This window comes from Staurois parvus, unplaced genomic scaffold, assembly GCF_062004578.1.
Source record: "Staurois parvus isolate SC_StPar_1 unplaced genomic scaffold, SC_StPar_1.0 ptg000368l, whole genome shotgun sequence".
Classification (NCBI taxonomy): Eukaryota; Metazoa; Chordata; class Amphibia; order Anura; family Ranidae; genus Staurois; species Staurois parvus.
The window spans coordinates 1058532-1071985 of NW_028318164.1; the positions used below are offsets into that span (position 1 = coordinate 1058532).

At 50.2% G+C, this 13454-nt stretch overlaps 1 long non-coding RNA gene across 1 annotated transcript; it reads left to right on the forward strand.

The window, feature by feature from the left end:
* Positions 1-2917: 2917 nt before the first annotated feature.
* Positions 2918-12000, forward strand: LOC149456241 (uncharacterized). The gene is made up of 3 exons (XR_016313928.1): positions 2918-3016; positions 11661-11786; positions 11869-12000. It is a non-coding gene; the product is annotated as an uncharacterized LOC149456241 (long non-coding RNA).
* The last annotated feature ends 1454 nt before the right edge of the window (positions 12001-13454 follow it).

A 13454-nucleotide genomic window follows, 5' to 3' on the forward strand; every position in this document is an offset into this window, starting at 1 on the left:
TTTTCCAGTCCTTTAAAGCAGGGGTCTCCAAAGTGTGGCCCGAGGGACTGATGTGGCCCTTTGTGAGCCTTTATCCGGCCCTTGGGGCACTATTCCTCCCAGTGATACTGTATGAAGCAGTATTCCTCCCATTGACACCAACAATGGGGCACTATTCCTTCTACTGACAACTGACACCAACAAAGGGGCACTCTTCCTTCCACTGACACCAACAAAGGGGCACTATTTCTTCCACTGACACCAACAAAGGGGCACTATTTCTTCCACTGACACCAACAAAGGGGCACTATTTCTTCCACTGACACCAACAAAGGGGCACTATTTCTTCCACTGACACCAACAAAGGGGCACTATTTCTTCCACTGACACCAACAAAGGGGCACTATTTCTTCCACTGACACCAACAAAGGGGCACTATTTCTTCCACTGACACCAACAAAGGGGCACTATTTCTTCCACTGACACCAACAAAGGGGCACTATTTCTTCCACTGACACCAACAAAGGGGCACTATTCCTCCCACTGAATACAGAATCTCTAACCCCTGGTTCACATCTGTGCGGCCATGCGGGATGCGATTTGAACAGACATGAGAGCCTGAGCGTGGGTGGTGAGGTCGGGGGGCGGGTTTTGAGGTCGGCTGAGATAGTTTTTTTGGGGGTGGGGAGGTTGGGGCGGGGGTGGTGAGTTCGGGGGGGGGGGGGGGGGCGGGTGTCGAGGTTGGCTGAGATAGGTTTTTTTTTGGAATGGGAGGGTTAGGGCGGGGGTGGTGAGGTCGGGGGGGCTGGTTTTGAGGTCATCTAAGATAGGTTTTTTTTTGGGGGTGGGGCGGGGGTGGTGATTTCAGGGGGGGGGGCGGGTTTTGAGGTCAACTGAAATAGATTTCTTTTTTGGGGTGATGGGATGGTGCCTGGGTGGTGAAGTCGGAGTGTGGGTTTTGAGGTTTGCTGAGATATTTTTTTTGGGGGTGGTGAGGTCGGGAAGGTGGGTTTTGAAGTCAGCTGAGATAGGTTTTTTTGGGGGTGGGGGTGTTGGGGCAGGGGTGGTGAGGTCGGGGGGGCAGGTTTCAAGGTCGGCTGAGATAGGTTTTTTTGGGGTGGGGAGGTTGGGGCAGGGGTGGTGAGGTCGGGGGGGCAGGTTTCAAGGTCGGCTGAGATAGGTTTTTTTTGGGGTGGGGAAGTTAGGGTGGTGAGGTCGGGAGGCGGGTTTCGAGGTCGGCTGAGATAGGTTTTTTTTTGGGGGGGTGGTGAGGTCGGGGGACGAGTTTTGAGGTTTGCTGAGATATTTTTTTTGGGGGTGGGGAGGTCGGGAAGGTGGGTTTCGAGGTCGGCTGAGATAGGTTTTTTTGGCGGTGGGGGTGTTGGGGCAGGGGTGGTGAGGTCGGGGGGGGAAGGTTTCGAGGTCGGCTGAGATAGGTTTTTTTGGGGTGGGGAGGTTGGGGCAGGGGAGGCAATGCAGGAGTGGTGAGGTCAGGAGGGCGGACTTCAAGGTCAACTGATAAAGTTTTTTTTTTCGGGGTGGGGCAGGGGTGGTTAGGTCGGGGGGGGGGCGGGTTTTGAGGTCGGCGGAGATCGTTTTTTTAGTGGTGGGGGTTAGGGCGGGGGTGGTGAGGTTGCGGGTTTCCCCCTCACTGTATATATCTATATACACACACTCCCCCCTCACTGTATATATATACACACATTCCTCCCCCCCTCACTGTATATATACACACACTCCTCCCCCCTCACTGTATATATATATACACACTCCTCCCCCCTCACTGTATATATATATATATACACACTCCTCCCCCCTCACTGTATATATATATATACCCACTCCTCCCCCCTCACTGTATATATACACACACATTCCTCCCCCCCTCACTGTATATATACACACACATTCCTCCCCCCCTCACTGTATATATACACACACATTCCTCCCCCCCTCACTGTATATATACACACACTCCTCCCCCCTCACTGTATATATATATATATACACACACTCCTCCCCCCTCACTGTATATATATATATACACACTCCTCCCCCCTCACTGTATATATACACACATTCCTCCCCCCCTCACTGTATATATACACACACATTCCTCCCCCCCTCACTGTATATATATATATATATACACACTCCTCCCCCCTCACTGTATATATATATATATACACACTCCTCCCCCCTCACTGTATATATATATATATATATATACACACTCCTCCCCCCTCACTGTATATATATATACACACTCCCCCCTCACTGTATATATATATATATACACTCACTCCTCCCCCCTCACTGTATATATACACACACTCCTCCCCCCTCACTGTATATATATACACACTCCTCCCCCCTCACTGTATATATATATACACACTCCTCCCCCCTCACTGTATATATATATACACACTCCCCCCTCACTGTATATATATATATACACTCACTCCTCCCCCCTCACTGTATATATACACACACTCCTCCCCCCTCACTGTATATATATACACACTCCTCCCCCCTCACTGTATATATATATACACACTCCTCCCCCCTCACTGTATATATATATACACACTCCCCCCTCACTGTATATATATATATACACTCACTCCTCCCCCCTCACTGTATATATACACACACTCCTCCCCCCCTCACTGTATATATATACACACACTCCTCCCCCCTCACTGTATATATATATATATATACACTCCTCCCCCCTCACTGTATATATATATATATATATATACACTCCTCCCCCCTCACTGTATATATATATATATATATATATACACACCCCCCCCCTCACTGTATATATACACACTCCTCCCCCCTCAGAGGTCGCATAACAACAGCTGTAAGCTCCCACTCTATACAAGTTTGAATCGCCCGCCCACTCTCCCCTGCCCGGTCCTCATTGGTCGGTCCTATCATACGACCCGGAAGCGCCCTCTGCTCGCCCAATCAGCTCCCGTTTACCGTTCCGGCGGGTCCTGTATGAATGTAGTGGCCGTGTGAGGTAAGTTGTGCGGTACCGAACGTTACGGTAGTGAGGCGGGCTGGTCGTTTCCGGTGCCGTAAAGTGAGAGAGCGGCTGGTTGTTCTCCAATAATCAGGCGGCTGAGGTGGTCATGGTCCATCCTTGTGTGGGTGAGGGCAGAGTGGGCTTATATAGGGGGTCAGTCAGGGGCCACAAGAGTGTGATATGAGTGGTCTGTGTAGATGAGTACTGGACAACAGTGACTAGAGGGGGCCCCTGGCATGACCAGAGGGCCCCACCACCCTGCATTAGGCTGCATTCACCCCATGCATGTACGGCGGTGCATCTCGTTACATTGTTTCTGTGCGTTTTTGACGCCTTAGCGAGATGCATAAATGGCGCCGCCGTGCGTCAGGTAAAGGGCTGTTTTAGGAAAGATTGCACATAGAAACCACCGCATGTGTTGTGGTGCGATTGGTTCTGAATGACACCTTCGCTCCCTGGTACAGTAGATGACACCCCTACCCAGCAGCGCGAGCCAACCGCCGTCCCCCAGCACCCGCACATAGATCCCGCCACACCACCTGTATGCGGGGCGCCCCCTGAAGGTTGCAGATTTCCTCGCTCCGAGGATACATTGTCTCCGGGTGGGCACTGCGCAGCCCCTCAAGGGGTGGAGCCTATTGCCAGGACAGCCAGCGCCGAACCACAAGGTTGCGCCCCAGCAACTGGACGAGGGGCTGAGGAGTGCCTTCTGGAACATGAGGTTGCCTGCGTGGACCAGGTGTAAAGGATGCCTCCTGTGATCACCACCCGTGTGTTCTCCTTCCTGCTGTGTGCTACATGCAGCCTGACCACACAAGACCTTCCTGCTGTGTTCCCCCAACCTCTACAATGTGCTACCTGCATGGACCCGGAGCTGAGGTGGCCTGACCACACAAGACCTTCCTGCTGTGTTCCCCCAACCTCTACAATGTGCTACCTGCATGGACCCGGAGCTGAGGCGGCCTGACCACACAAGACCTTCCTGCTGTGTTCCCCCAACCTCTACAATGTGCTACCTGCATGGACCCGGAGCTGAGGTGGCCTGACCACACAAGACCTTCCTGCTGTGTTCCCCCAACCTCTACAATGTGCTACCTGCATGGACCCGGAGCTGAGGTGGCCTGACCACACAAGACCTTCCTGCTGTGTTCCCCCAACCTCTACAATGTGCTACCTGCATGGACCCGGAGCTGAGGCGGCCTGACCACACAAGACCTTCCTGCTGTGTTCCCCCAACCTCTACAATGTGCTACCTGCATGGACCCGGAGCTGAGGTGGCCTGACCACACAAGACCTTCCTGCTGTGTTCCCCCAACCTCTACAATGTGCTACCTGCATGGACCCGGAGCTGAGGTGGCCTGACCACACAAGACCTTCATGCTGTGTTCCCCCAACCTCTACAATGTGCTACCTGCATGGACCCGGAGCTGAGGCGGCCTGACCACACAAGACCTTCCTGCTGTGTTCCCCCAACCTCTACAATGTGCTACCTGCATGGACCCGGAGCTGAGGTGGCCTGACCACACAAGACCTTCCTGCTGTGTTCCCCCAACCTCTACAATGTGCTACCTGCATGGACCCGGAGCTGAGGTGGCCTGACCACACAAGACCTTCATGCTGTGTTCCCCCAACCTCTACAATGTGCTACCTGCATGGACCCGGAGCTGAGGTGGCCTGACCACACAAGACCTTCCTGCTGTGTTCCCCCAACCTCTACAATGTGCTACCTGCATGGTCCGGAGCTGAGGTGGCCTGACCACACAAGAGCTTCCTGCTGTGTTCCCCCAACCTCTACAATGTGCTACCTGCATGGACCCGGAGCTGAGGTGGCCTGACCACACAAGACCTTCCTGCTGTGTTCCCCCAACCTCTACAATGTGCTACCTGCATGGACCCGGAGCTGAGGCGGCCTGACCACACAAGACCTTCCTGCTGTGTTCCCCCAACCTCTACAATGTGCTACCTGCATGGACCCGGAGCTGAGGTGGCCTGACCACACAAGAGCTTACTGTTGTGTTCCCCCAACCTCTACAATGTGCTACCTGCATGGACCCGGAGCTGAGGCGGCCTGACCACACAAGACCTTCCTGCCGTGTTCCCCCAACCTCTACAATGTGCTACCTGCATGGACCCGGAGCTGAGGTGGCCTAACCACACAAGACCTTCCTGCTGTGTTCCCCCAACCTCTACAATGTGCTACCTGCATGGCTTGGAGCTGAGGCGGCCTGACCACACAAGAGCTTACTGTTGTGTTCCCCCAACCTCTACAATGTGCTACCTGCATGGACCCGGAGCTGAGGTGGCCTGACCACACAAGACCTTCCTGCTGTGTTCCCCCCAACCTCTACAATGTGCTACCTGCATGGACCCGGAGCTGAGGTGGCCTGACCACACAAGACCTTCATGCCGTGTTCCCCCAACCTCTACAATGTGCTACCTGCATGGACCTGAAGCTGAGGTGGCCTGACCACACAAGACCTTCATGCTGTGTTCCCCCCAACCTCTACAATGTGCTACCTGCATGGACCTGGAGCTGAGGTGGCCTGACCACACAAGACCTTCCTGTTGTGTTCCCCCCAACCTCTACAATGTGCTACCTGCATGGACCCGGAGCTGAGGTGGCCTGACCACACAAGACCTTCATGCTGTTCCCCCAACCTCTACAATGTGCTACCTGCATGGTCCGGAGCTGAGGTGGCCTGACCACACAAGACCTTCCTGCTGTGTTCCCCCAACCTCTACAATGTGCTACCTGCATGGACCCGGAGCTGAGGTGGCCTGACCACGCAAGACCTTCCTGCCGTGTTCCCCCAACCTCTACAATGTGCTACTTGCATGGACCCGGAGCTGAGGTGGCCTGACCACACAAGACCTTCCTGCTGTGTTCCCCCAACCTCTACAATGTGCTACCTGCATGGCTTGGAGCTGAGGCGGCCTGACCACACAAGAGCTTACTGTTGTGTTCCCCCAACCTCTACAATGTGCTACCTGCATGGACCCGGAGCTGAGGTGGCCTGACCACACAAGACCTTCATGCCGTGTTCCCCCAACCTCTACAATGTGCTACCTGCATGGACCTGAAGCTGAGGTGGCCTGACCACACAAGACCTTCATGCTGTTCCCCCAACCTCTACAATGTGCTACCTGCATGGTCCGGAGCTGAGGTGGCCTGGCCACACAAGACTTTCCTGTTGTGTTCCCCCAACCTCTACAATGTGCTACCTGCATGGTCCGGAGCTGAGGCGGCCTGACCACACAAGACCTTCCTGCTGTGTTCCTCCAACTTCTACAATATGCTACCTGTATGGACTGGAACTGAGGCGGCCTGACCACACAAGACCTTCCTGCTGTGTTCCCCCAACCTCTACAATGTGCTCCCTGCATGGACTGGAACTGAGGCCAGGCTACACAAGAGCTTCTACTGTGTTCCCCCAACCTCTACAATGTGCTACCATGCTTCTTGTGACCTCCTGCACTGTGATCACCTCCTGCTTGTTTCTCTTTCTGCAGTGTGCTTCCTGTGTGGACCAGGAGTTGATATCAAGCCATGTAGGAGCTTCCATGCTGTGTTCCCCTCTGCTGTGATGTGCTAACTACATGAACTATGATTGAGGCCTTGCCACACAAGACCTTCCTGCAGTGTGCTACCTGCATGGACCTGGAGTTGAGGCCAGGCCACACAAGACCTTTCTGCTGTGTTCCCCCAACCCTCAGTGTGCTACCTGTGTGGCCCATGAGTTGAGGTGGCCAGGCCACACAAAACCTTCTTACTGTGTTCTCACACCTCCTGCAATGTGCTGCCTGCATGGACCTGGAGTTGAGGCCAGGCCACACAAGACCTTCCTGGGGTGTGCTACCTGCATGGACCTGGAGTTGAGGCCAGGCCACACAAGACGTCCCTGCTGTGGTTCCTCCACGCTCTACAGTGTGTGGCCCAGGAGTTGAGGCCAGGGTACACAAGACCTTCTTACTGTGTTCTCCCCACTCCCTGCGATGTGCTACCTGTATGGACCTGGAGTTGAGGCCAAGCCACACAAGACCTCCCTGCTGTGTTCCCCCTGAGCACCCTCAGAACTTTTAACCCCTTCATGCCGACGTCACAGAAATATGTGGCCTCACAGAACTGGGCTTTTTTTTTTCTGTGGGGCCGCATATTTGCATACCTGTCTTCGTGCTGGGAGTGCACCGCGCAAAGCGCTCCCAGCACAAAGACCGGGGTGTTACTGAGAGCCCCGGGTCCCGTTCTAACGATTGGAACCCTGGACTCCCGATTTCGGGTCACATGATCGCTGTGATAGCCTCTGATTGGCTATCACAGTGATCAGTCACTGTACAGCCCGTCCCCCTTGTGTGGTTTTTTTTTCCTCTATGGAGGAGAGATATACATGCATCTCTCTCTCCTTGCATAGAGGGGGGGGGGGGGAAAACACAAAACTGTTAAAAATAAATATTAAAAAATACCTAGATCAAGGTTTGCAGTGCCAGGGTTAGTGTTTGGGTCAAGGTCAGGATTTTATTTATTTTTATTTGAAATTGGTGTCATTGTGGTGTGTGTTTTTTTTTTTTTTTTTTTTTTTCCTTTCATATAGGTAAAAAAACAAACAAAATGTGCACTATTGTTTTCTGGGCCGTGCTACAGGTACAAACAACAAATAACATTCACATATATGGTGTCGCTGCGATCGTCAAGAGCTGGAGAATTTATTTTGGGTTGTTCTTTGGTGTTAGGTTATGGTAGTAACAAGAAACACACAGCTAAATGTAACCCCCCTGGCGGTATTCCCGAGTGTAGTTCGGGTAAAGTTTCAGCACCACAAGCGGTAACCCCCCGAGCTACACTCGGGAATACACTGCAGCGTTGCTCGGGGATCTGTTCTTCTATTACCTTGTCCTGCGCTCCCGCGATGTCCCCCCTGCAGTGTCCCCAGCAATGTCCTCCGGCCGATGCCGGCATCTGTCTTCTGGGTTCCGTTCCCTGCGACGTCGGGACGTACGGGGGACGGAACGGCGGAAAATTTTAAAATGACAAAAAGTGACATTCACTAAAATCACATAGTAAAACATTCCTGTATCAAACCATTTCACATACATTGTGTCCCGAGTGCTTTGTCCGGCGCCCTGCCTGCATTTTTACCGTTCTTTCTGCCTGGAAACTGAGAAACGTCCATGGCGTCCAAAAAGCGTCCCTTTAGGTCAGACGCGGTTTTAGACCGGCTAGAGAACAGCGATAGTAAATCAGAACCACTTGCAGAATTGAGTGATAATGATTGGTGGGGGAAATTCCTCATCAGACACTGAAAACGATTCTGCGACTTTGCTCAGCGATGTGCGAACTTGGCGCTCTATTTCAAATTTCAGTGTTTTTGGTTTGATTATATTATTGAATTAAATTTATTATTTTATTGTTTGATTAAATTATAATTTATGATTTCGTGTTTCAAATTTTATCCTACCCGGGATGTTTACTAGACTCTTGTTCGGACAGATTTCAGTGAGTTATTCCTAAAAATTACAGGCCTACAATAAAACAAATACATATTTCCATGCAAAATAATGTACCGCTCTCAGCACAAAAATATGGACATAATCAGACCGCTAGGGAGGTCAAAAAAATATTTTTTTTTTTTTTACTATTTTGGGCCAGTTTTCCTTTTACCACCAAACGAAAGGCCAATTTGTTGTGAAAAAAATGCGGTATAATCCAAAGTAGTTGTGATGGGGTTAAAAAGGTTTGTGCGCTACTTTGATACGCCTTGAGTGCCATAGACTCTTCAAGTCGCACTGGAAATTGCACGACAGTGGGGACACAGTAGTTTGAGTCAAACGCTACCCCTGGTTCACATATATGCAGCCGTGCGGGCCGCCTTTTTGCACGGGCACGAGAGCCCATTCATTTGAATGGACTCCTGTGACACGCAGGGAAGTCCCTGCACTTCTGAAAACGCAGCCCCCACGGGAACCTCGGTTCCCAGTACGGTTCCGTTTTCCAGTGCGGGCGGCGTGCCATTAGAACTAATGGCACCCGCCCGCGGGTCCGCAATTCTCTGTGCGGGTGGTGCGGCTGCACGGATTTTCATGCGGATCTGCAGCGGCACCACCCGCACAGATGTGAACCAAGCCTTATGCAGGCCATACACGGGTCGAAATCCGAACGATTTTTCGACCAAAAATCGAAAACGTTCGCTCGGTAATCCGATGGCGCCATCGGTGATTTCGCAAAATCGGCCGACCGAATCATAAAGTTCACCCCATGTAACAGGCGAAACTTATGTTCCTTCCAGGTCACGTCTCATGCGCATATTCTTTTCGGGAAAAACAATCGTACGATGTGACCATCATTGAGTCGAACATCGGTTGTTTTTAATGAATTTTCAAACATGCCCAATCACCAAAAAAGGGAGGAACCACGAAAATCGACCGGTGCCATTGACCCCACTAACAGAGCGAAAATCGGCCGATTATTCTTGGGTCCAGACGCAAAATCAGACTAATTTTGACCAATGTATGGCCGGCATTAATGTCTGTCTGTGTTGATGTTGGTGGAGTTCACTTCCTGTCTGATAAAACGGCTGACCAAAAAGTGAGGGGGAATCTCTTTAACCCCTTGCCCTCCTGAGGATTTACCCCCCTTCCTGACCACGCCTCTTTTTGCTACTCGGCGCTGCACTAATTCAACTGATAATTGCGCGGTCATGCAATGCTGCACCCAAACTAAATTTACGTCCTTTTTTTCACACAAATAGAGCTTTCTTTTGGTGGTATTTGATCACCTGCGCGCTTTTTATTTTTCACGCTATAAACAAAAGGCCAAAAATTTTGAAGAAAAACCAATATTTTTTGTTTTCAGCTATAAAAAATATATAGTAAACTCAAAGTTGGTTATAAATTTAGGCCAAAATGTATTCTGCTCTATGTTTTTGGTAAAAAAAAATCCCAATAAGTGTATATTGATTGCTTTGTGTGAAGTTATAGCGTCTACAAACTATGGTATAGATACTGCAATTTACGCCATTTTTCTGCTATACAGCGCTGCGCTAGTTTAACGGACAATTGCGCGGTCATGCAATACGGTACAGAAATGAAATTTACATCCTTTTTTTCCCACAAATTGAGCTTTCTTTCGGTGGTATTTGATCGCCTGTGCGGTTTTTATTTTTTGCGCTCTAAAAAAAAAAAAAAGGCTGACAATTTTGAGGAAACAATATTTTGGACTTTTTGCTATAAAACATGTCCAGTAAAAAAAAAATGCAAAAATCAAATTTGGTCATAAATTTCTGCCAAAATGCATTCTGCGACGTCTTTGCTACAAAAAAAAAAATCCCAATACGTGTAAATTAATTGGTTTACGTGAAAGTTATAGCGTTTACAAATGGCGGGAAAGATACTGGGATTTTTAGGGTTTTTTTTTATACTAATAATGGCGGTGATCAGGGACTTATGGCAGTGACCAGCGACTTATGGCGGGATTGCGGCGGACATTCTGACATTGGGGGGTACTGACTTGGGGTCACTGACATCCCCAAAAACACTAATACAGTGATCAGTGCAAAAAAAAAAAAACACTGACACTGTACTAATGGCACTGGGGAGGAAGGGGTTAACTTTATTTTTCAAAGAAGGGTTATAGGAGTGAGGGGGAGTGTTTTACTAGGGGGCGGGGTGTGTGCTGGGCGGGACAAGGCTGATCGAGAGAGAAACTGTTCTTTCTTGTTCAGCTCATCCTCGAGCTGAGAAGGAAGTGACGCACAGCTACTGCAGCTGTGCTCTCTGTCACTGTTTGCCGCCGATCGCCGGGACATAGCCGCTAAGGAGCGGCTTTGACCCGGCGACTGACATCTGCGGCTGTGATCGGCGGGACAAATAGGGCGGCGGCGCGCCCTCTATTTGTTTACAAAACACACGTTTTAAAACGTGGTTTTGCCTGCGAGTGCCGCCCTGCCACCGTATATGTACAGTGGCTGGGCGGCATGCGGTTAAAGCCTCCTTCAGGCATGCAGCTCTTTTACAGCCCCCTCTGAAAAGCTGTCTGTGGTGGATCACTTTTCAGAGGCATTTGACGGGCAGCTCGAAGGCGTTTAAGTCACCTCATCAGTGCCGGTGTTAACCGTTGTAAACGTGTATTACTGCGCTTCAGCTGTGTGCATTACATGCGGTTGCAGCATGGTTCTATGCCCTTGAACGGACCACGCCTGGGAGGTGACGCGTTTCACCTCCGTCTACGTTCCTCATGCCGGTGCCGGCCTCGGGCAATGGCTGGGAGTCAAAGTAAAGCAGCCGTCTCTTTACTAGCTGGCCATGCACCAATCGGGGGGGGGGGCAGCTTCATCCAACATCACAGCTAGTGTTACAGGGCACTTAGGGAGATGGGACAAAGTACTACATGGACCATGGGGGGAAGTAAAAAAATTAAAAGAAAAAAATGAGTAAAAAATAGCAATCATTCTTTAACGCCCTCAGCCATTTAGCCACAGTACATGCGTAGGGCTAGCAGCAAGTGGTTAAGAGACCTAACTTGGGGATTGCGCATGTATTGCTGAGATGTATTGAATTTTTAAATTTTTTTTATTTCTATTTATCCATTCTAAAGGTCCAGTGACTCCCATTGCGTCGTTCTGAGCTCTCAGATTTCCTTCCTTAGGCACCCTGAAGACACCAATGGAAGACCCTGGAATTCAGACACCCTCATTGAGGCCTAGGCAGAGCTTGAGTAAACATGAACTGACTACCCGCCGCTTTGACGAGGCCCTGGCCTACTTCAAGCGTAGTAAGTATAAGGGTTTTGAACCCGTCGTGTGCCGTTGCTGTACAGCTGCCGGTAGCTGCTAAGTTGTTGTTGTTGTTTTTAGTTACTTCCAAAGCCACATGCAAAGGAAACCCTTTTCTTCAGCAGCATCTTGCAACCGTAGAAACCATTGGATTATCTGAAGGGATTCCCGCCGAAGGAATTGATATTCTTCTCAAGCTGGTTCTTAGTGGACACCTTGGTAAGCTTTGCATCGTTTTTTTTCAGTAAAATTGACCGTTTAGACCTGGGGTTTACCAAACTGTGGCCCAGGGGCTAGAGGTGGCCTTTTGCTTGTCTTTATCCGACCCTCAGGGCACCATTCTTCCCACTGACGCCAATGATGGGCCAGTATTGCTCCCCACTGACGCCAATGATGGGCCACTATTGCTCCCCACTGACGCCAATGATGGGCCACTATTGCTCCCCACTGACGCCAATGATGGGCCACTATTGCTCCCCACTGACGCCAATGATGGGCCACTATTGCTCCCCACTGACGCCAATGATGGGCCACTATTGCTCCCCACTGACGCCAATGATGGGCCACTATTGCTCCCCACTGACGCCAATGATGGGCCACTATTGCTCCCCACTGACGCCAATGATGGGCCACTATTGCTCCCCACAAAATCCAACGATGGGCCACTATTGCTCCCCTGGGCGCCAAAGAAGGGGCACCATGCTTTCGGCGGGCGCCAAAGGGGCCCTTCAGCTCTTGCGAAACTACAAGTCCCATCATGCCTCTGCCTTTTGGGAGTCATGCTTGTAACTGTCAATCTTGCAATGCCTCATGGGACTTGTAGTTTGGCAACAGCTGGAGGGCCGCCAGTTTGATACTTGTGCACTAGATCAATGCGTTTTTGTTTTTTGTTTTTTTCAATGCAATACATTGCAGAGGAGAGATGTGGGGTCTTATTGACCCCCAATATCTCCATAAAGAGGACCTGTCACTAATTATGCCTCACTGACCCCATATCCCTCCATAAAGAGGACCTGTCACTAATTATGTCTCATTGACCCCATATCTCTCCATAAAGAGGACCCGTCACTAATTATGTCTCATTGACCCCTTATCTCTCCATAAAGAGGACCTGTCACTAATTATGTCTCACTGACCCCAGATCTCTCCATAAAGAGGACCTGTCACTAATTATGCCTCACTGACCCCATATCTCTCCATAAAGAGGACCTGTCACTAATTAGGTCTTATTGACCCCAGATCTCTCCATAAAGAGGACCTGTCACTAATTATGTCTCACTGACCCCAGATCTCTCCATAAAGAGGACCTGTCACTAATTATGCCTCACTGACCCCATATCTCTCCATAAAGAGGACCTGTCACTAATTAGGTCTTATTGACCCCAGATCTCTCCATAAAGAGGACCTGTCACTAATTATGTCTCACTGACCCCAGATCTCTCCATAAAGAGGACCTGTCACTAATTATGCCTCACTGACCCCGTATCTCTCCATAAAGAGGACCCGTCACTAATTATGTCTTATTGACCCCCCATATCTCTCCATAAAGAGGACCCGTCACTAATTATGTCTTATTGACCCCGTATCTCTCCATAAAGAGGACCCGTCACTAATTATGTCTCATTGACCCCAGATCTCTCCATAAAGAGGACCCGTCACTAATTATG